Source organism: Pieris brassicae, chromosome 12 (genome assembly GCF_905147105.1).
Source record: "Pieris brassicae chromosome 12, ilPieBrab1.1, whole genome shotgun sequence".
In the NCBI taxonomy this organism is placed as follows: Eukaryota; Metazoa; Arthropoda; class Insecta; order Lepidoptera; family Pieridae; genus Pieris; species Pieris brassicae.
The window spans coordinates 4,297,665-4,319,071 of NC_059676.1; the positions used below are offsets into that span (position 1 = coordinate 4,297,665).

The following is a 21,407-nucleotide window of genomic DNA, read 5'->3' on the forward strand; positions in this document are numbered from 1 at the left end:
CACGTAATATAATTTAATTTAAAATAGAGACTTTATTTGAATTTAGAAACTTTCAATTTCATATTAGTCATACGAGTATAGCAATAATTGATTTATGTGAAAGGTTTAAAATGTGGCACAACTATTCGAAATTTAAATTGTCGTATACTAGTTCTTCGTTTTATCTTATTAAACACATTTTATATGTGGTTTTTGATAAATTTTCAAAAGTACGTAAACCGATATCAATTCAATATATATAATTTCTAGCTTCAAATAAATCTAAGAATTCGTGATTCCATGAATACTTTACCAAATTTCCTATAAAGAATGAACAATATTTTACCGGCTACACCTATCAGATAATCTAAATTACGATTGTTTTTATTCTCATTCCAAAACAAAGAATTCTTTCAAAGGAATTCATTGACTCTTTGATGTTTGACCGCTTCTTTTAACTTAAAATTCAATGCAAGTTGATTCTGTACACATTGATTTGAATGCGGTATTTTGTAATTTGAGTGGGATGTTCTTAGTACAATTTTATCAGCTGTTCCAATTTTGCTATTTTTGTAGGTTTATTTTATACGGTACTATTGCCATCAAAGTGCAGAAGCACTCTGTGTCTGTTTTATGAGGCCAAGTCTGACTCAAATTTTAGGCATAAATCAACACTCCGGGTCAAGTATAACTTGACTCGAGGAAAAGATTTCATATTTAGAAAGAAATATAAATCATTATAGGAGATATTACAATGTCAGGCACACGTCACCCGTTACATGTACACAATTTCATACACCCATGTCATGCACGCGTGTGTACTTTTAAATTATTCAAACAAATAAGTTCCAGTACATACAATCACAGGCTTTATTTGTCGAGAAGGACGAGAGACATCCGCTATGTTTCATTGAATTTTTCAATTTAATATTCGTTATTTTGAATTTCAAATGACAAACCAGTCTCGACCCATATAAAGATTTTTCGACTTGATATGCTGTTGACAGGTTTAATTTTATCATTAAGACGAAATCAGTGTTAGTATTTTGACATTGTATCCGTTTCATTTGGAGTCGGACAAATGCAGTGAGATTTTTGGCAGATGCGGTAAATTAGATTCTAAATTAAGTGAAATTATTACATTTGAATATTTAATTATAAACCGTTTGTATAGCGGTAACAAATATGTCGTTTCCTTTTTAAAATTAAATATTTTAAACTATTAAACATAATACTTAATTTTAGTAATATGTACAAAACACATGCTAATAAATTCCCACAAATTATATATATTTTCGACTTGTCTAAGGGTAATAAATTCTAAGACTTGTCGTTGATAAATTGCATATGAATAAAAACAATTCAGTGTAAATAAGTTGTTTAATTCAAATAGATTCTGATCATAGTCGCGTCGTGACAAGTGGACAGCCTTGCCAAGGCTTTTGCGGTTATAAAAATAGATTACAAATGTAATACTTTCGTGCGAGTTAGAAATCTCCGTATTATGGTATATAAATAAAAAAATATTGAGACAACTTGATAGTAGCTTAGTCGTAAGTAAGTACCATTTCCCTTCATTGGTCTGTTATGAGGTAGAGGTCTGCAAAAGCAAGTTTATTTGGTTTAAGACTCAATTAAATTTTGCCATTTATTTTTGGGCCATTCGTGTTTCAATGATTGAAACCTTACAGGTTCAATGAAAGGTAGCACAAAAGGAATCCATTATTACATTTTTGAAGAATGAAAACTCCTTGACATCTTCTTGACATATATAATATATCTCGAATAGCATACGTGAGAAGTCATTTCTCAACTTAAATAAATTGTCAAAAGGTTTGTTTAGGCGTAGGGTGTATGTATTGTAATACTCAACATAATACAAAAGAATGTCTTGTCGTATGACCTAATCTTACCACGCAGACGCGCGCAGTATAAAATAAAATATTTTAAATATGGATTATAAGAGGCTGATCACCTACTTGCCTATTAGATAAATAAATGATCATGAAACAGATACAAAAATCTGAGGCCCAGACCTAAAAAAAAAGGTTGTAGCGCCATTGATTTATTTTATAAGATACAGGTGTCACTTATTCCACATCATTAAATTTGTATCGGTAGACATCTCTACTCATAGGCAGTAATGCCGCAAATCCAAGCCAGCGTAAAAAAACTCTTGGTAAAATATCAAATCATCATACAAAATTACTATCTCAAACAGAAGAAACCAGAAAGGAGGGAATACGGTCCGCTCTTTATTTGTATTAAATTAGAAAACTGAACGGAAACCTCGCAGTCCTCTTCATTTGTATAAATAAATAGGATTCAGCGCCAATCAGCGCATTAGATGAACAATAAAACGCGTTTAACAAAGCTTTAGATAGTTATAAAAGGTGTCTGTTACTATTATGGTTACACATAATTGCGTAGATAGTGGTTAATTACTTTAGGCTGGTTGCGAAAAGCACGCTTTCCATATCTTCATCAGCAAAAACTGGTCGGTTACGAAATAGGTAGCTACTTGAAACACCGCCATTGTTGAACAACTGGTATTGTCTAGTAGGTATGTACGGAGGTTGTAGTATTGGAACACAGAAAATGCCTTATTTTAGATAGGTTATTCTTTGAATTGTGTCTTAGTGGCGTTTATTAGCATTGGCTTAATTTCCAACGAAAGTAAAGTAAATTAATCTACTTTTCTTGCCTTAAAAAATGAGTATTATAGAAATATATCTGTCCCGAAAGAGATTATAGCATAGGTTTCACATATATCATACTTAAATCGCATAAAGTTTCACACATGATGTACATAAATAAATACTAGCTAAAAATCTCGGTTTATGTCATTCTCAAGCATGTAGTACATAAATTTTATGGTTAATCTGTTTAATTCGAAACTTATTCCACAGATTATGTGTCTATATAAAATTAAGATGAAAATGAAAACAAATGTAACTATTTTAGCTTTTGAATGTACTAAACAAGAGAAAAGCGACCGATTATCACGTGCAAGGTAGCGAAATAAACCCTAAATGAATTGGGTTTCATAGTTAGGTAACGTCAAATAGTCCACATACACCAAAATAAATAGTAATAATGAGATCCTTTAGAAATACGACATTCAACGTATTACTTATTGAATTGTTCAATATTTGCTCACACATGTTTACCAACGGATGCATTCACGTTTAAACGAACAAACATAACGGTTTATAAACAATAGGCTTTATCTAAGAATAAGTTTGATGGTGGTATACTTAGATAAGATCAGGTGGATATACTTTTTTGAGTGGGTATATTTAAAAAAAATTAAGGAGACATCGCTTTTACCTTTTTAACATAAGTTAAAGTCGACACTTCTGTATGTACATATGTATAAATCAATAAAACATTTTTGTTAGACACGATCTTCTTATTTATGTAGATATTGTATTGGCAACAGTATTTGGTACATACACTCAGACAATTTAGATAAATTTCAACATAGAGGTAGGTCATGGAGAGGCATAGCAAGGATATAAGATCTTTATCGTAATTCATTGTAGATTAACTCCAGTAGCAATATTTGTATTAAAAGCTTAGTTCTGCGCAATAAGAGTATCTTTTACAATTCGAACTAAGTAAAAGTTTCTTTATTTGTGTCTTACAATCAAATCATCACCTAAGACTAACTAGCGTTCGAAAATTATATGGGCAGGTCTTAATTCATTGGCGTCAGTCTAGACTCTAGACACGTGCGCATTGCCTAACGTTATCACAATTACATAGACAAGATACTGAATTAAACAGGCATTAATAATAACAAAAAGGTTTATTGGGAAATAGTTGAAACTGCCAGCAATAACCTTAATTTTACAAAATAAGAGCCGTGTTGTTTTGCCTTTTGTCTATCAAATATTTGAAGTTTCATAAATTGACTGACGTTAATAACATTTTATCCAGACCCGAAATTAGTTTTGCGAATGTGAACTTCTGTGTAATAATTTGTTGGCATATTATAGTTGTTGAGTACCTGAATACGTATATATAAAGGACGTATATATATATATATATACATATAAAGGAATAAAGAGGATGTATTAACGAAGACTTTTATTATTAAAATAAAAAACGTTTAAAACTGCTTGATTGAACTTAAAATAATAATCATAAAAGTTAACAAAAGGCTTTCACATATGCAGATATAACAAATTTAAATTTAGAACAGTATAAACTATTTTTATCAATTAGTATCCATGTCAATTGTCACGCAGAGAAAGTGTTAATTAAATTTGAGCTGTCATCATTCATTTATGAGTGAAATAAACATCTGTGCTCGCGCATTATCTTAGCGAACAATAGCTCGCATGCGTAATGCCTTATCTGATCTACCATACCTTCTAATGAGGAGCGCCGGTCTGATTCTACGTGCTAATTGAAGACAAAAACGGGAACTATGCCCTCTAATTGGATATAATTGAATTTCTCTTGAAACATTTCATTGCTCTTAAATGTTTGCCTAAGTTTGTGCTTTTATAAAATTTGTTGAAATACAGAAATCCAACAAATTGTGAAGTTTAACAGGTTTTAAGGAGACGTAATCCTACCAAAAAATATTAATAACTGATCTAAAAACAAAAAAAAAACAACCTATAACTAAATAATATTTATAACATTTCATGACAGCGTTGAGTTAAAGCTGGCCAGTAAGAAATGAAAGAGAAATAAAATCCTTCAAAACGCATAAGATTTTATGACTATAATTTTTTAATTTAACATACTTTACACATACGATGTACATGTACAATGCTTTGTATATGTATCTTTCTCTCCTTTTATATGCTCTTATTAATAATGGTGAAGTTTTACGAATGAACTAAAAACCAATTCTATTTTCAGGTACAAAGATATAGTGCAACGCTTCTCGAATGATGAGGAGCAAACAGAGGTGGTGGGATAGCGTTTATTTCGATAATCTACAACTTACAGGTAAGATTCATTAGCTATTACATAGGCATATTAAGGACTAAAATAAATATAATAGTATATTTTAATTATATATTAATATAAACAAATAGATCTTGAGAAAAATTCGTTTAGGCAAACAAATAAAAATAATTTGTATGGTTTCTTTGATCGCTATACATCTATCTAAAGCACGTATTATTTGCAATTTACGTAACAGATACTGTCGAATTCTATTAAAGTATAAATTATTTATTCAGTATATAACTACATTTACGAGTACTGCGAAATGAATAATTCTTGTATTAAAATGACGCTACAGTGTCGACAGTTGCTTGTATTACACTTGGGGTTTAACACCCACGATTTTGACATGCTTGGCGCCTTTAGCATAGGAAAACCTACAAAAATATTCGTATAATTTCATTTTAAAATTTAGGAAGTACAGACGTTTAAAATGAGTTACGTACCAGTTTTAGTTGCGTTACAACACTTGGTCTTGGCATTAGATTTCTGTATTTGTGCATTGTGTTTGTGCTTGACATACGCCATTGAATTTTGGTTCTGCTGCTTTCCTATGTTTTGTTTTTATGAGCGAGTGTTAACATACACATCTTGAACCAAAATCCAATGCTGCATAGCGATTCAAACGAAAGACCGCAGTGTTATAAGTCAGGCCCTAGCCAATGATACATAGTCTTTTTTATTGTAATTTAGGAATGACACAAAAGTATTCTCCAAAATACTCCATTTGTCAAAAATAATATAAATTGAGTGAGATATTTACTTTTTACGTGTTAACTTCAAGTATTAGAGCGCAACGTCACTTAAAACCTAGAAAACCGTTTTGCATGCATTTCTCTCGTTGTCATATCACACCTACACGTATAATTCCACGATTTAAACGTCCCAACGAAATATATCTTGTCTTAAAGCGATAAATTACAAACAAATTACATTGTTCTACGAACGTGTGACATTTGCGTTTGAGAAATGAATCGTTATTCGTTAGGATGTAGGAAGAGAATATGTTGATAAAATGAGTTCACGAGTTCAGTTTCGCCCCGTAAAGACAAATGCCTGACAATGAAATGGCATTGTTAAAGCGCTTTCTAGGAGGGTCTTTGTGCTAGACGTTTGTTATGAATTCATACTATTGAACATAACTGATAAACACTGACTTAATAATTAATTTTTGCTGGTACTGGTACTATATATATAAAGGTAGTGTAGTACGTATGTGGATAAACACCTATTATTATGAAATAATCAAATGTTGAATTTGTAATTATAATACTTCTCTATTAAATGATATAGCGTTCTGTATTTGTTCTGTACTTGCTATTTTATTCGAGCCTGGATAATGTTTACCTCTTCTTCGAAATGTGTAATAAAATTTCGGTATGCGTAACTCTAGACGCGAACAAAGAGTTTTTAGTTTGTTGCGTGAGTGTTATATAAAAGTTTTCTTCAGAGTAACGAGGGCTCTAAAAGGTTTGATATTTCACAGCACTCATTAGACAGTTTACGAGTTAGAGTGTAATGTGCAACATTCCTTCTACTGTAATACACGATAGCTGGTTAGTAGTTTTGTTTCTGTTATTTATATTAAAAAAACCAAAAAGTGACTTTTAAATTCCACTTGGATACTTTACCAAGTTAAAAAAGGAGGTTATCGGTCTGACCTGTATAAAAGTTATATTATTGGAATTAGATATATAAGTAATACGACGATATTTAGGCTTCAAGCAGGTGTTACAAATTTTGTAAGTATATGTGTGTCATTCAAGGAATCGTTCCTAAATTCATGATTCGAATCACATGGCTGCCAATAGATTTTTCTTTAAATTTGTCAAAATTATTTTTTTGTTTTGTAATAAAAATCATTCTTTATACGCATCATTAATTTCTTGCAGCGTTATTATGTTCTATTAAACCCAACAACGAAATATGTATACGTAAACAAGACGACCTAAAATGAAACCGTTTATTCTCTAAGCTTCACTTCAGAGACACTCAGCTTAATTCGCAACACATTCAAAACGTAATTACATTTGACATTTCGTAATGAACATAAAGGATTTGTGTTTGACATAATTTTAGTATATTTATGCTTTGTATTTAAAGTTTAAGCACAGATACAATTCAGTTACATCAGTATTCTGTGCCTGAAACATATGTAAATTTTTGGGTTAAGCAACGCCGCTTACACCACACGACGCCGTGTTATTCATAAAGAATAATTTTCAGGGTCGATAGTTGTAAGCTAATACTAGATTAATAGTGATAGATAAACGAATTATCTTATCATCAATAGTTTCTATTATATAAATATACATGTTGAATAAATAAACTTTAAGCTTTTGGAAGTTGGTTAAAAATGGGGTAAATCCATTAGAAAATTATCTTTTAACAGTTACAGTCAATAAAATTATCTCTAATACTAGACTAATAATTTCACATCAATACGATGACGTAGCTACAAAATTGTTCATTTAAGGAAACTTAGGATTGTAAAAGCTTCGAAGAGAATTTAAATGTTTAGTAAAAGTATTTTTTTAATTTACTGTTTATGTTGGTTAGCGTTAGGCTGTCTAATATGCAAATGGGTAATCCATTTATTAGCCGCGGTAGCCTAAACGTTCTCTCACCATATACGTTGTTTGCTCTCGATGTACAGAACCGAACTTGCGTTACCGCACGTGTTTGTTTTAATCCAGCTTGGTGTCCCTGGTGTAGTAGGGTCATCAAATAGTCATTCATCGGCCTTCAAATCCCGTCGTGCACTACTGGATTTTGTCTATGCACAGCATTTGCTGAAACGATGTTGACTTTGGATTATTAAAAGGTCATGTAAATATAACAGACACATTTAATTATTCTAAAAATATGTATAAATAAAATTCTAGGAAAGCGAACATAATGTTTTAATGTCTGTTATATTACATTTAAAGCATTTAGGTTGCTTTCGTAGAATTTATTAGGCATTTAACTAAATGGTTGAGTGGACTAATAATTACTTGACAGAGAAAAATTTAACTCGAGTTAAACAATGTTCTTTTATTTTTCTGTAGGTTTCTTAATTACATGTTCACATAGTCGTTTTATCTATTTAAATAATAATTCTAACTGACAATTTTGATTTGCCTACTTTTATATTAAGGCGGGCAAACGAGTCTATAGGAGACATTGTAACATTTTTTTCAATATAACCACATTAAAACTATTTAAATGGTAGTTCATAAGTTATAATTTCAATACTAAATTAAATATATTTTCATCAATAATCACATTAAATGTATGTAGTTTGAACGTCGATAGTTCGAAAATGACTGTCATCTTCTTAAAAGATATCGGTATACACAACTGTTGCCTTTCATTGATGTCTTTTGTAAAGCTAATGGCTTCTGCAACCTGAAACAATTTTTCAGTGTGTATCAAACTTTTTATAGTTAATGACCAAAAAAATCAATGGCGCTACAAACTTTCTAGGTCTGGGCCTGGAGATTTCTGTATCTGTTCCATGATCATTTGTTAATCTCATAGACAAGTAGGTGATCGGCCATCTGTGCCTGACGCACACCGTCGACTTTGTGAGTCAAGCCGGTTTTTTGACGTTTTCCTTCACCGTTCGAGCGAATGTTAAATGCGTACATAGTAAGAAAGTCCATCGGTGCACAGCCGGGGATCGAACCTACGATCTCAGGGATGAGAGTCGCACTCTGAAAACACTAGGCCAACACTACTCGTTAGTTAATGACTAACATATGTCTAATAACAATTCAGTACGCAAATGCATAAAATAATTTGTGTCAAACATATTTGTTATCCCATATTGGGCACACCGTGTGCAGATAACATTTATTGCTCAATATTTATAGAACGCGACTAATCTATGAAAACAATTGTGTTTAATAATTGGCCATTGGTCTGTGGGCACTTATAATATTCACATTAGGCAGTAGATCAAATATGTTGCCTTAATATATTGATTTATATAAACAATTATGATATATCGTCGGTCATATAAAAACGATATGTATTAAAATTTTCGCTGGTTATTTATGAGCATTAGTCACAATTCTATTTAATAAGAATTCGATCTGCCGTTATAAAAAAATAATATAATCAATTATAATATTGTTTTTGGCTAACCTTATAAATATCTTGCTGATCCGAATGACAAAAAATAAATGTAATCTTAAATTATGTAAAAAAAATTAAAAAATGTAGAGCTATTTCGTTAGCAAACGAACATTATTCTTAGATTCTATCTATAAAAACGAGTGTTTTATTAATGAATATATACGCAACTATATTCAACCGTTACGTTGCTATCAGAGTCCGTTAACTGCGATAAACCAATGTAATATTACAAAGAAGCTATATCACGACAAGTAATTTAAAATATAGATTAACTATCAAAGAGTCTATTATACTCTTACTCAAATAAATTTATGAGGATCAATAAAAATTATTGTTAAGTATGTAAGGTTAATATTTCAAGTATCATTAGGATAAATTAAGATTTTTATATCGATCGACAACATCCCTGGTGACAACGAGAATCGAAGGTAAAAATATGGAAATAAGAGATTTGTCTTCAATAAAATTGTCAAGATTTATGTATCGTTGGAAAATGTGTACCGCACATAATTGCCTAAATCAGTTTTAGAATGAACTTTTTCCCGAACGCTTTAATTACCACGCGAACATACATATCTTCCACACAAATGCAACATTTGGAACATATAACACTGTATAATAATTAGCTATTTTTATCTACTAGTATGTTAAAATTATGCAAATTAAAAGGCCGTACTCAGTCTGTCCATTAACTAACCAAATGATAAATAATGACCCTTAGTTGGTCCGAACAAAGGTACTTAAAAGGCGAAGCATGAACTGCTAAATCGTTAAACTGGCCTAACGGAAATAATGTTGCGCGCTTTATTTACGTCAAAAGTACTCGAGAGGAATTTTTAATTATAGACACATTTGAACCATAATCGGATATGTATTTTTCAAAATACTTGCGCCTTATAAAGTCTAAATTATAAATAATTAATTCAATTCAACTCTGAATTATTACTAACCTCGTTTAATAAATTATTTTAAAACTACCAAATACTTTGAATTCCTTAAACTCGAGTAAACTTATAATGTACAAACTATTGACGCGAAAAATATAATTAAGCTTCTTAAGTGAGCCTCAACTGAATTAAAAATAAACAGACAATATTTGTACGTATCACTGAGTATCATATTACATCTCGTACAGAAACCTATGCTTGGTAAAACAAATGTGGACCAAGCTATATTAAAATTACACATTCAACTGTTGATGGGACTGATAATATTCCTCCAAGACTATAATTGTAGAGTGACTTTTCACTTTTCACTTTATACGATATAGAATAGATGGCAAACGACGTAGAAGATGCTATCTAGTCCCATCGAGTTCCATGATATTTAAAAATGCAAATTATATCTGACCTTTATTTATCGATAAATCGTCTAGCTACCTCAATTACGTCCGCGATAATAAATGACTGTCTTCATAGTAGCTATTTGAAGATTTCAAAAATAAAAAGGATACTCTTGCGCAGGCAATTAACGTTGCGAGTTAACCAATAAATCGAGTGAGACGTGATTCGCAGTTGACGGCAGGTTTTAAGACCACTTAAAGGGGACCTTAGCGTTAAGTGTCTTGAATTCATTTGAGAGATACTGAATAAACAGAGGCATAGGACACCTGCAAATATACTTGGGGTTATAAATGATGTTGTTTGGTATTTTAGAGATAATTCTTGAAAAAAATTATAGACACTTGCTTGACACATGCATAAATTCTATTGTTTTTTGCATGCATTAAAAGTGCTAAAATGCTTGTGGTGGGAGAATAAAGAAATCTATCAAGAAAAATTAATGAAAACTCAGGATTGATGTAAAATAATTTTATAAAATTCTGTATAAAATTATTATAAGCACTAAAGTGCTATTTCCGAATCACACGCCTGGCACTTTCTTTGGGCGTTTGTCGTTTCAACCTATCTTGGATCGTGACTGACTGTACGTGTGTCAATACGTGCTTACTGCGGTAATTAATCGTACAATCTTAACAGACATTATTAACTGTGGTTTAGTATTATGTGTCTTTAAAGTTGTTATACTTGTAGTCTTTGGGAGTACGTTAAAATAAACGATCTTAAAAATACAGTAAAATAGGTTATTGAGGGAAACAAAACTTAATATACACATTATTATATCACAGTGGCAAGGCTCATTGAATCACTGTACACTACCTAGACAGTGTCTAGAATATTCAAAGGCAATCCATAGCGGTATTATTAATAAATGTACTGTTTTTGTTCTATCTGTAGGTTCGAAATAATTTGACTTTTGTAGGAGAATTATGAATTTAATTCCTTTTAAAAATATAATTTGTCGTAGGTCTTGAAAAATTTTAACGTTGCCGAGAACGTACTAAAGTCCAATTAGTTGTACTTGTTTTTGTGGTGTAAAAAGCCCGATACAATTAAATGTAAAACCTTTTTCCCGGTTCTCCCTCATTACTCACTGGTTACGTAAGTTCGTCAGCGCAGCATGAGCCGCCTAAAATGTCCTTCCGTATAACTGGTTGGAATACCACCTAGGGTTGCCAGTAAAATTATATTTTTGAACCGACATTTTTTATAAAGCTTCTTATCGCTACCTGAAATTAAAAACCATTTTTTGACACACACTTTTACAAAATTAAAGGATACAACAACGGTTATAAATAAGACAAAATAAAAAATAATAACATTGCCAGAAGGCTCGCAAGAAAAAATGAAAAAAGAAATGGCGATTTTATCCTCCGCAACATTTTAAGCGTTTCACATGAGTTATAATTGAACAACCAAGATTTTCAAAGATTAGTATTACGTAGTAAAAAATTGATATAAACATTTATTATGGAATTGTCATCCCTATAAGACCCACTCAACTAGTTCCATTATACAACGTATAGGTTAATAGGGTATCAATATTATAACGCCTCTAGCGGACCCACTATCAGATTGGTCTCAGATACCGCATAATGACTATTTTAGGGATATTATTGTTTGTTCAGCTTATCGTGATATTGGGAATTGATTGAGAATTAAATTTTATATTTAGTTTGTTGAAACGAATAGATTTGGAACAAGATATTCTTATCGTGTTTTTGTAATTAATGGCTTATTCGTTTTATTTTTTTAATGATATTATAGATCGGTATGAAGTTTTTAATCTCCTAAGTAATTACTTCGTGTATTTTAAACAAGGAATGTTTTACGACAAAAAAAATCCAACTGTATGCTGCTAAACTGTGGACTAAAGTGCCATGTTTGGAAAAATATATTTCAGTTTTTCATACCAAAATATTGTCATAAATACAGTATAAAACTAAACTTGTTGACTAATGAATGTCTAAATGATTTGTAACCAGGTCATATAAATACATTTTAATAAATACTTTACGCAAACAAATAAACGTGTTTCGTGACAGTATTCTTGTCATTTTAATGTGAAAAAAAACATTGCTAACTTCTACAAATTTATACGAACGACAGTTAATTTGATGGTATTTAAGAGCTTAAAACATCAAGCATCAGAATTTGACAAATGAGTTTACGACCACCTAAAAAAACACATGCGAATCAGGTGTTTCATTCACCTATTCGCTTGTGTTATAATATTTAGACACGAGACGGCAATACTTGACTTACCTTCGCATTTGAATTCAGAGAAGATGTCAAATTTGGGCTTAGTATACGGCAACTGATGGAAATCGGCGGCTTGAGACAGACTATTCTGCGAATCTGGCGCTATCAAACGGACAAACATGTAATTAAAAATACAAATCATAATTAACAATGTGAGACTACACAAAATAATGTTTGAAATCGTTCACTACTACCGTATTTATTTTAATTAATTCATTTATATGCTTAAAATAACAGTTTTACACTTACAAATTCATGTTATCAAGGTTAAATGTTTTTGGCAATGAATGCTATTACAGCTTAGTCAAAATTTTTTCTCTGTCAACATACCAAAAACAATAGAAAACAGACTTGGTGAAATTTGACAAGAATGACGTTTCTGAATACGATTACGGCGACAGACGGTTTAGACAGACTTCAACCGTCTAAGAATAACATCTCTGAATCTCAAGTTAGAGCGAAAGAGCTATATGTCAATCTTACTTTCTGCAGAGTATATATTTCGCTCTGGTTTATAGAGGCTTCAACATTCAAAAAGAAACACAGTTACGTAACAATTCACCGACAGGCCTAAACGAATATTTTTAGCGTTAAAGCCAAATAATCTTACGCGTTTATAATAGATAGTCAACACCAAAACAAATGAGTGGCGCTTAGAATACTTTGTCAACATATTCCTAAAATGTAAGGCAATTTGTTATTGTACTGTGTACCCACGTAAGATGGCGATACACCCACACATTACTATATTAGTGGTATTAGTGAAAGTTGAGATTGACGGCCCGTTGTCTTCGTCAGAATGTTACATAACTGCATATACCTACTGAGATAAGCTAAATAATACAAACAATTTATTTGTATGGAAGGATTTCAATAGTTGTGTAGACTTCTATAACTGTTGCTATATCCAAAACACGTATCGTAATCGGTACAAGGCATATATTTTCTGTATAAAGAGCTAATTTGTTAGTTTTTGATATTCATAGGTAAAGACTCGTTTTTAGGTAGGATATTAAAAAGTTGAAAATAAACTATTTACAAATAGATTGGTAGGAATGTCATATGTTCTATGGTAGCTGTGTTGAGTAACAGTAATATAAAAAGAGTAGTTGTATATACGAGTCTGACGCTTACCGCACGCGTCTGCATAATGAGGAAATGTTGACGCATGCGAGAAAGCGTTTGAATTTGTGCGCGCAAAAGCGAAGTTGCTAACGAATGGTAGTAAAGTTACCTTATGTTGGCAATACGGCGGTGTTAAGTTAGACACAGATGAATTATGATTAGGTTAAAGATAAATTTGAATATGGAAGGGCTTTCATAGCTGTCCACTTTTGTTATGTTTTTATAAGAATTGAGAAGTACGCACTTGTTATAGACTGTTATAACTAAGAAAACACTTACTGTACTTATATAATAATAGTGTCACTAAATAGAGAAAAGGTTGGTCTGGCTAACTTCCTTTCCAACAAATCAACTTATGATTCCAAATGTAATCAGAAATTCTCTATACAAGTGTCAATACAATAATGCATTACTGAGAATCATAAAACGACGGCCGCATAGTGATTATAGGCTTAACAGATATAAAATTTAAATCAATCCTGGATATTACATCCATAGGCAGTGTTACATATTTTAATTGAGTTGTAATGAATTTTGTAACGTGCATTTAAGTTAAATTCTTGCATGAATAAACAGCGAAAAATATTGACAAGCGTCGATATTTCGGAATTAATTCGTGATTAAAAAATTTATTTATACAATTTTTTTTTCGAAGTGAATATAAGACAATAAACTCTTATAATTCGTTAGAATCACCTTGTTTGTTTTTGTGTTTTCAATACTTTTATTTGATCCTAATAATTCAAGCCTAAGGCAAACGATCCAACATAAAACCTACAGAAATATAATTATACATTTTTAACTGCCTTATTTATAAAAAAAAAAAAATATCTTTGTGTCTTTCTATTAAATTACATTAACACTGTGATTAAAACAGGGCATTATTTAAGCATTTATATTTCTTCATATTACTAACGTTCATTACGAAAGTGACAGAAGATTCTTTGATCGGTACATGAATTAAGATAAACAATATTTAAGAAATCCAACCCTTAATTATCCTGTTACATTTACTATCATTCTCCGTAAAACGCTATAAAAGAGTCTTTAAAGTTGCAACTCTGATTGGCATGTCTTGAGCATACCGGTAATGGCAGTTAAGTGTAGCAAGAAATGACGCTTGCAAAACTTGACGATGTGGCGATTATTCGCAACCGGCAATCTTATCTCTATTACTTGTACAACATTATGTATCACTATGTGCTACTTTGAATCGGCAATAATAATTATCACTAGTATTTTAATAAAACACAATGACTATGGTGCAAAAACAAAAGACGGTCGAACAGTTTTCCTCAACGGCATGTGTTCTTGTTGATTCTCTATACAATACTGTATTCACTATGCTTGGACGGTTATTATTTTATTATTATAATGTTTCATCATCATCTTGTTATGAGCGCCATCAATGATGCTGCTCCTTAATTTAGTTTGTTGTAAAATAAAATACCTGACGATTAAAAAGACGGCTTGTTTTTCTTTGTGGCCATCATTATATTTTTACTACTTTGCCGTTACAAAGTTGTGTATATTGGTCTTATTACATATTTTGACTAATTTAAAACCGTAAACCTTCATTACAATGTTTGTTATTCAATATAACACTCACAGCGTGTTTGATATGTTTGTGATCAATGGATAGACATTCTAAAATAAACCCAGGCTTGAGAGAATGCTTCATGGAATCTGAGTTAGCATAACTAAGCTATATTTACTTAAGCTAGGAATTATAGCGTTTCCTGCCCCTTTATAGATCGGTCTCAATAAATCTATGAGTCATTTTTAATTCAAATCAAATGCATTGACGAAACGTGTGCTTGTCGCATTGAAGAGGATTTCCTCTTTCCTGAACACGTGTTTGTATTGTCATTAGGACGAGTACATACAACATTTATGTAAAGAAGAGTTACTATTTAACTTCAAAATTAATATTAATATTGGTAGTACAAATTTCGATAACACTAACATAGGAACTTATCCATAATTCCATGAGCAGGCCTAAAAGTCTTTTTGTGACTGAAAATTACGGTAAAAAGAATTGCAATGTGGAAAGTATGAACTATTTTAATTGATTTTTAATTACACATAAATACATTCATATATCTGTCTTCTCATCTATTTTTCCATCATTCCAATTATGAAAAACTATTGCTATATAGATGTGGACTAGCCCGAAGTAACAAATTAAGTTCTGTATAACTGTTCTGTTGGTTATACGTGCAAATATTTAAGCTAATTTTATAACAAGGAGCGGCCTTCGTGACAGTGTTAGGCATCTAAGTACCTACTAATAATATCAGTGGGGCTTTGCTTTAAGTTTGTTCAAGTTTTCAAACGGATGCAAAGATTACTTAACTAAACAGCTTAATAAATACGTGCCATTGGAGTATTTATTAAGCCTACTAAATATTTATTCCAAAAATATTACCTAAATCGTGAAGTCCGTATATACTAAGTGTTTATTCCTGATGTTAATAAATTTGAGGTTTGGGCGCTCTAAACCACTTATACACACTATAAAATCAATAAATTGTATTACTTTGTAATAAAATAAGTTTAATGAAACAGCAAACAAATGCAATTGTTTAGTTGAGTTTTTTAAATATATATAATAATAGGTACGGTAAATATAAATAATTTACCAGTTAATATTACACACACATATATATATATATTATATATTTAAAGAAATATTATTTGCTTTAATTGATATTTAATAATTTTTATCATTACTTTGTTGGTTAAGAAAATTGTATCATATTTATTAACTACCGATCCAAAAAAAAATATTGGTCGGTTATTATTACAAGTCCCATATTCGATTATAAATAGTATTAAAAACGTTTTATTTAAATCGAGGCGTGTAATAAAATTATAAGACAGTGCAACCGCATAAGTAATCTAGTTAAGATATAGTGTCAACGACCTCGATGAATAATAATAGGAAGCGGATAAAGATTTATCGTGATCCCAGATTGAATACAAATGTTTACTACGAGTGATAAATAATTTCGAATGCACTCAGTTTTCAATTCTCCCTCTGATTACGATCTATGGATTTCTGCACTGTCTTATTGACAGTGAAATTTCTATAATTCATGATTTATTGTGTTGGCACCAATGTTTCTCCTATATTGGGTATCTGTATTAAAAATATATGAACTAGTTTAGTAAAACAATCGCCACAACTATTTTTAACATCAAAGAAACAAGGCAAGTAGCCTTCAGTGCCTGCCACCTCGTACTCTTAGGTCTTAGGCATGCCAGTTTCCTCACATATTCCTTCACTGTACGAGGGAATGGCAATTGCGCACTTAAAAAGTTCTGTAGCTGGGTTTCGAACCTACGACCTCGAACCTCTCAGATTAGAGAGTCGCATGCTAAAACCAGCCCAACAACAACTGTGTTTCAAATAATATAATTTCGTTGCCATTCTTTTTCCGTCGAACCCTGCATGCATGGCATGCTTGCAAGTCTTTATAAATTCATTATTTGTACATATAGAACGAAAAATTATCGCTATAGTTTAGAAAAATTACATGACTGACGTAATACAACACGTGTGAGATATAAAATTGCTGCTACCATTGACATATAGGTGAACTTGACAGATGACTGAAATTATTCCGAATGATAAAACACATTACATAACACGTCAGTAACTCACAGTATATCATTTGTATCAACAAATCGTTACCCAATTATATAAGCTCAAATTCATTGTCTGAGCCAGTTTATTGTTACAATACAATGATATTTACGGTCGCGAATAAACAGATAAAAGTTGTTGCAGATAATTTATTTGAGTTGAACCTTCGCCTGTTGATAAATCTCTCCAAAGTAGACCAAGTGGAAAATTATTAATGGTGAACGTAATTAGAATTGTTTTGCGAGGTCTATTTGAATAAATGAATCTAATATTAACGGCCGGTTTTTACAGTGCGAAATACTATCGGCTCTATTCTCTAAAATCTCCCAGAAAATATGAAGGATTACAGAGAGAAGCTAAAGGAACTATAGTACTGTCCGGTTTGAATATTTCAAACACTCATCGAGGAGACAGTTGATAACCTAATACGATGAGAAGCATAGTACAAAAATGTAGCTTTCAAAATAAGTGAAACTAGATTGAAGTTATGATTCCCAACTACATATTTATTGATCATCAATATTAATTTGGATGCTTTTAGTAAACAGATTTTGAAAGAGAAAAAGAAAATAATGGCATTATAACCTTTTTAGGACTGGGCCTCAGATTTCAGTATCTGTTTCATGATCATTTGTTAATCGAATAGGCAAGTAGGTAGCCTTCTGTGCCTTTCTGTGGATTATTTGGGTCGTAGGCAAGCCAGTTTCCTCACGATGCTTTCCTTCACCATTCGAGCTAATGTTCAATGCGCACATAAAAAGAAAATCCATTGGTGCACAGCCGGGGATCGAACCTGATGCCACTAGGCTATCACTGCTCTAGAATGAAAGATAATGATGCGAATATTTTAATCCTTAACATTAGAAAGAAGTAAGAAATCTTATATACGTATGAATATAAATAAGGCACCTAAGAGAGAATCACTTTATCTAACGAAATCACATCAGCATTTTATTACAATCTTAAAGCTTCGTAACATCTAAAAGAAGGCTTATGCTAAATACGTATCTACAATCGTGAACGGCAGTCACTCAGACCCAACAATATCTGGTACTGTCAATCAAATCAATAACCTAAGGTGTATTACATAAGATCAAAGATTAAGCATCGGACAGTCATGATTGCGAATCCAATTGTGGCAGCAATCATCTCAGAACCCTCTGTGACCCGCCTGTCATTTGTCAATGCTTTGTGTACAAGGAAAATTATTATTTACTACATATTTAATTTTACTGTTGTTATTGTTAGTTACATTTATCTTAAATATAGTTAGATTAGTTAGTACTTCAAAGTACCTAAAACACGCTAATAGCCCTCTGATGTACGCTGTTGGAAAACTTTCTTGGAAAATGACGTTCAGTTCAAACATTTTGGGAGTACTGTCATTTCTGTAAACACCCGTTGTAAATATTTGCTTAAATTTTCTTTATGTTAATTTGCCATAAGTGATCAAATTTTTCGATAACGCTTCCTGTCGCTGCCTGAATAAAATGAAAACGTGTTTATTCATTATTAGTATGCATTACAATGTGAAAGATTTGGGAACCCCTTAAAGGAAAAAATACCTGTGTCAGAAAACCTAGCTCTTCCATAACATGTATATATATAGAAATCTCCTAAACGCCTGGACCGATTTTAATGAAACATTTGTAAGGCTTTCAGAATGTTTTAGATTTACAATTAGATTTTCTTATTGAATTTAAGACGTGTGTACAGGACAACATCTGTCACGTCCGCTAGTATTATACACTAGCATCGGCAAAACACATCTAAATATAGACAATGAAGAGAACTAATTTTGTAAAGTAGTAGCTATGTAAGCGGCAACAAGCTGTATTTCCATGATAATAAGTACTATACAAATATTTTGTTTTTTCAGGTATGTGCCAGTCCCTAATCTATTTCTATACAAGTGAGTAGTAAAACATTACAAGTTCTAAGAAATTAAACATAATAATCTTTGTTCTTAGAATTGGAGCATACCACGTGTAGACCTGTTGTAGAAAGCTAATCGGCAAGCATAATACTAAATTAATAGCTACCTTGTTCGATTAATGAATTACGCTTAATCGATATGAATATTGCTACCCAGTACATTAATTAGTGCTCTCGCACTTTAGCCAAAGCTTCTCAATGCTTTGTTCCATACCTAGAACTCGAACATTCTTTTCTAATTTATTGGAGTGTATTGTAAATTGAAAAATGCACGTTAAATATTTATTTTATATTTTTTATAAATAATACCAGTCTTAGTAACTTGCCCCATTCCAGAACAAACATTTTAGTTCATTGAATTTTTATTCCAAATACATAACAAAGTGCTTAGGACCTGTGGTTACCTAAATGTCGTGAAAGTTATTAGACATTGGGAAAGCGGATTATCTTAATACAGTTCCGATACATTGTATAAGGTAGCGATTACTTGGCATTTATTGTTTGGCGCCAATGTGTGGACCAAGCCCCCAGTACGGCGTCAGTGATTGAAACACACTATCAAAATGTCAACTAAAATGTAAACAAAGGTTTTGTGTTTGTTAATTCATTTTAAATAGTCCCTAAAGCATATTGCTTTAAACATATTTTTCGATTTAAAAGAAAAAATAAGTTTGGGTTATTAAAGAAATTATCAGGCAGATAATTTATCTTATTTCAGTACAAATTATTTACTTTATGCTACAAACATTGATAATTTACCGATGATATTTACAAGAAATCTCAATTATAGAACACTAACACGCCCGGTATTGCAAAATTAATCTTAAAAGCGTGAAATCATTTCTGAGCTGCAATAACCTGACCCATTGCGAATACGGTAATATTTTGAAGCACAATACAATGATTAATTAAACATTTCGTTGGCTGTAGCCGCAAATCTATGCTTGTTATGCATACAAAGTGCTTAGGTGCCCCGGGCTGGGCTATGAACTTAGCGGGACAGGAATTTATACTATTATTATAACTGCGAAACCACCTTTGTTGGTTTTGACGGCTCTTAACAGCATTTAATTATTTTAAAATGCAATACATATATGTAACATCATATGTTTTTCCTTTATTATACCGATGTGATGTATTCTAACACATTACTATTAGTCAACCTATAATATTCAAGACTGTTCAAGTTATTAATAATAAAAAATCATAGAAATTATGTACAACAATTTACATACAAAAACCTTTTGCAAAGCAAAAATAAAAATTACCAAATCTGTATCTCCTTTCAGACTAATGTCATGCTTATAAATATATAGATTAAAAAGTACCCATAATCGACGAGCATGTACGGTGAATGTCGTGGAAGATGAAGCGTGAGTCAAGATTAGCAAGTTGAGATCCGTAGTCTCTGCCTACTCCTTCGGGAAAAAGGCGTGAAGACATAAATATATACATTAAAATTATTCATAATATACGTAGCTCCTGTCGTAATATATATTTGTTATTGATTCTGTATATTTCTAATAACTTCGACGTTCATTAAAACATCTGACGGTTTTGTTCACAAAGCAATTAACCACAGAATATTACATTACAAATAGCAATATGTTCGAAGTTCCATTCCGTTCCACAGAATAACATGACTATAGACACAAAAATATGTAGTATTTGTATAAATCACACAAAGCTATTTAATCTGGCGTCAACTGGTATTAAAATCAATTTACCTTGCGACAAGTTTTTTGCGTTATCGAATAAATTAAAAAATAAATAATGATTGAGGATAAACCGTACTATATGTGAAGTCTATTTATTTTTTGTTTATTATAGATAATAATATGGTTCTGAACTTGAAAATGGATATATCAATTAAGATTATTTAAGTATACATATTTATAGCAATCGTAGTCTATATAATTTATCTAACAAGTAATAATCAGTACTGATAATCGTTTAAGCAATTAAGCTTTTAATAAATTCCTAACGACACCGCCTCTGAAAAAATGTGTATTTCTTCATCTCTAAGC

At 31.4% G+C, this 21,407-nt stretch overlaps 1 protein-coding gene across 3 annotated transcripts in view; it reads left to right on the forward strand.

Moving 5' to 3' along the window:
• Positions 1-21,407, forward strand: part of LOC123717385 (cadherin-86C) — a 105,480-nt gene that overhangs the window by 27,109 nt on the left and 56,964 nt on the right. For all 3 annotated transcript variants that reach the window (XM_045673344.1, XM_045673345.1, XM_045673346.1), the window contains exon 2: positions 4,858-4,947. The gene's annotated coding sequence lies outside the window, so the exon portion shown is untranslated. The remainder of the gene's footprint in view (positions 1-4,857; positions 4,948-21,407) is intronic.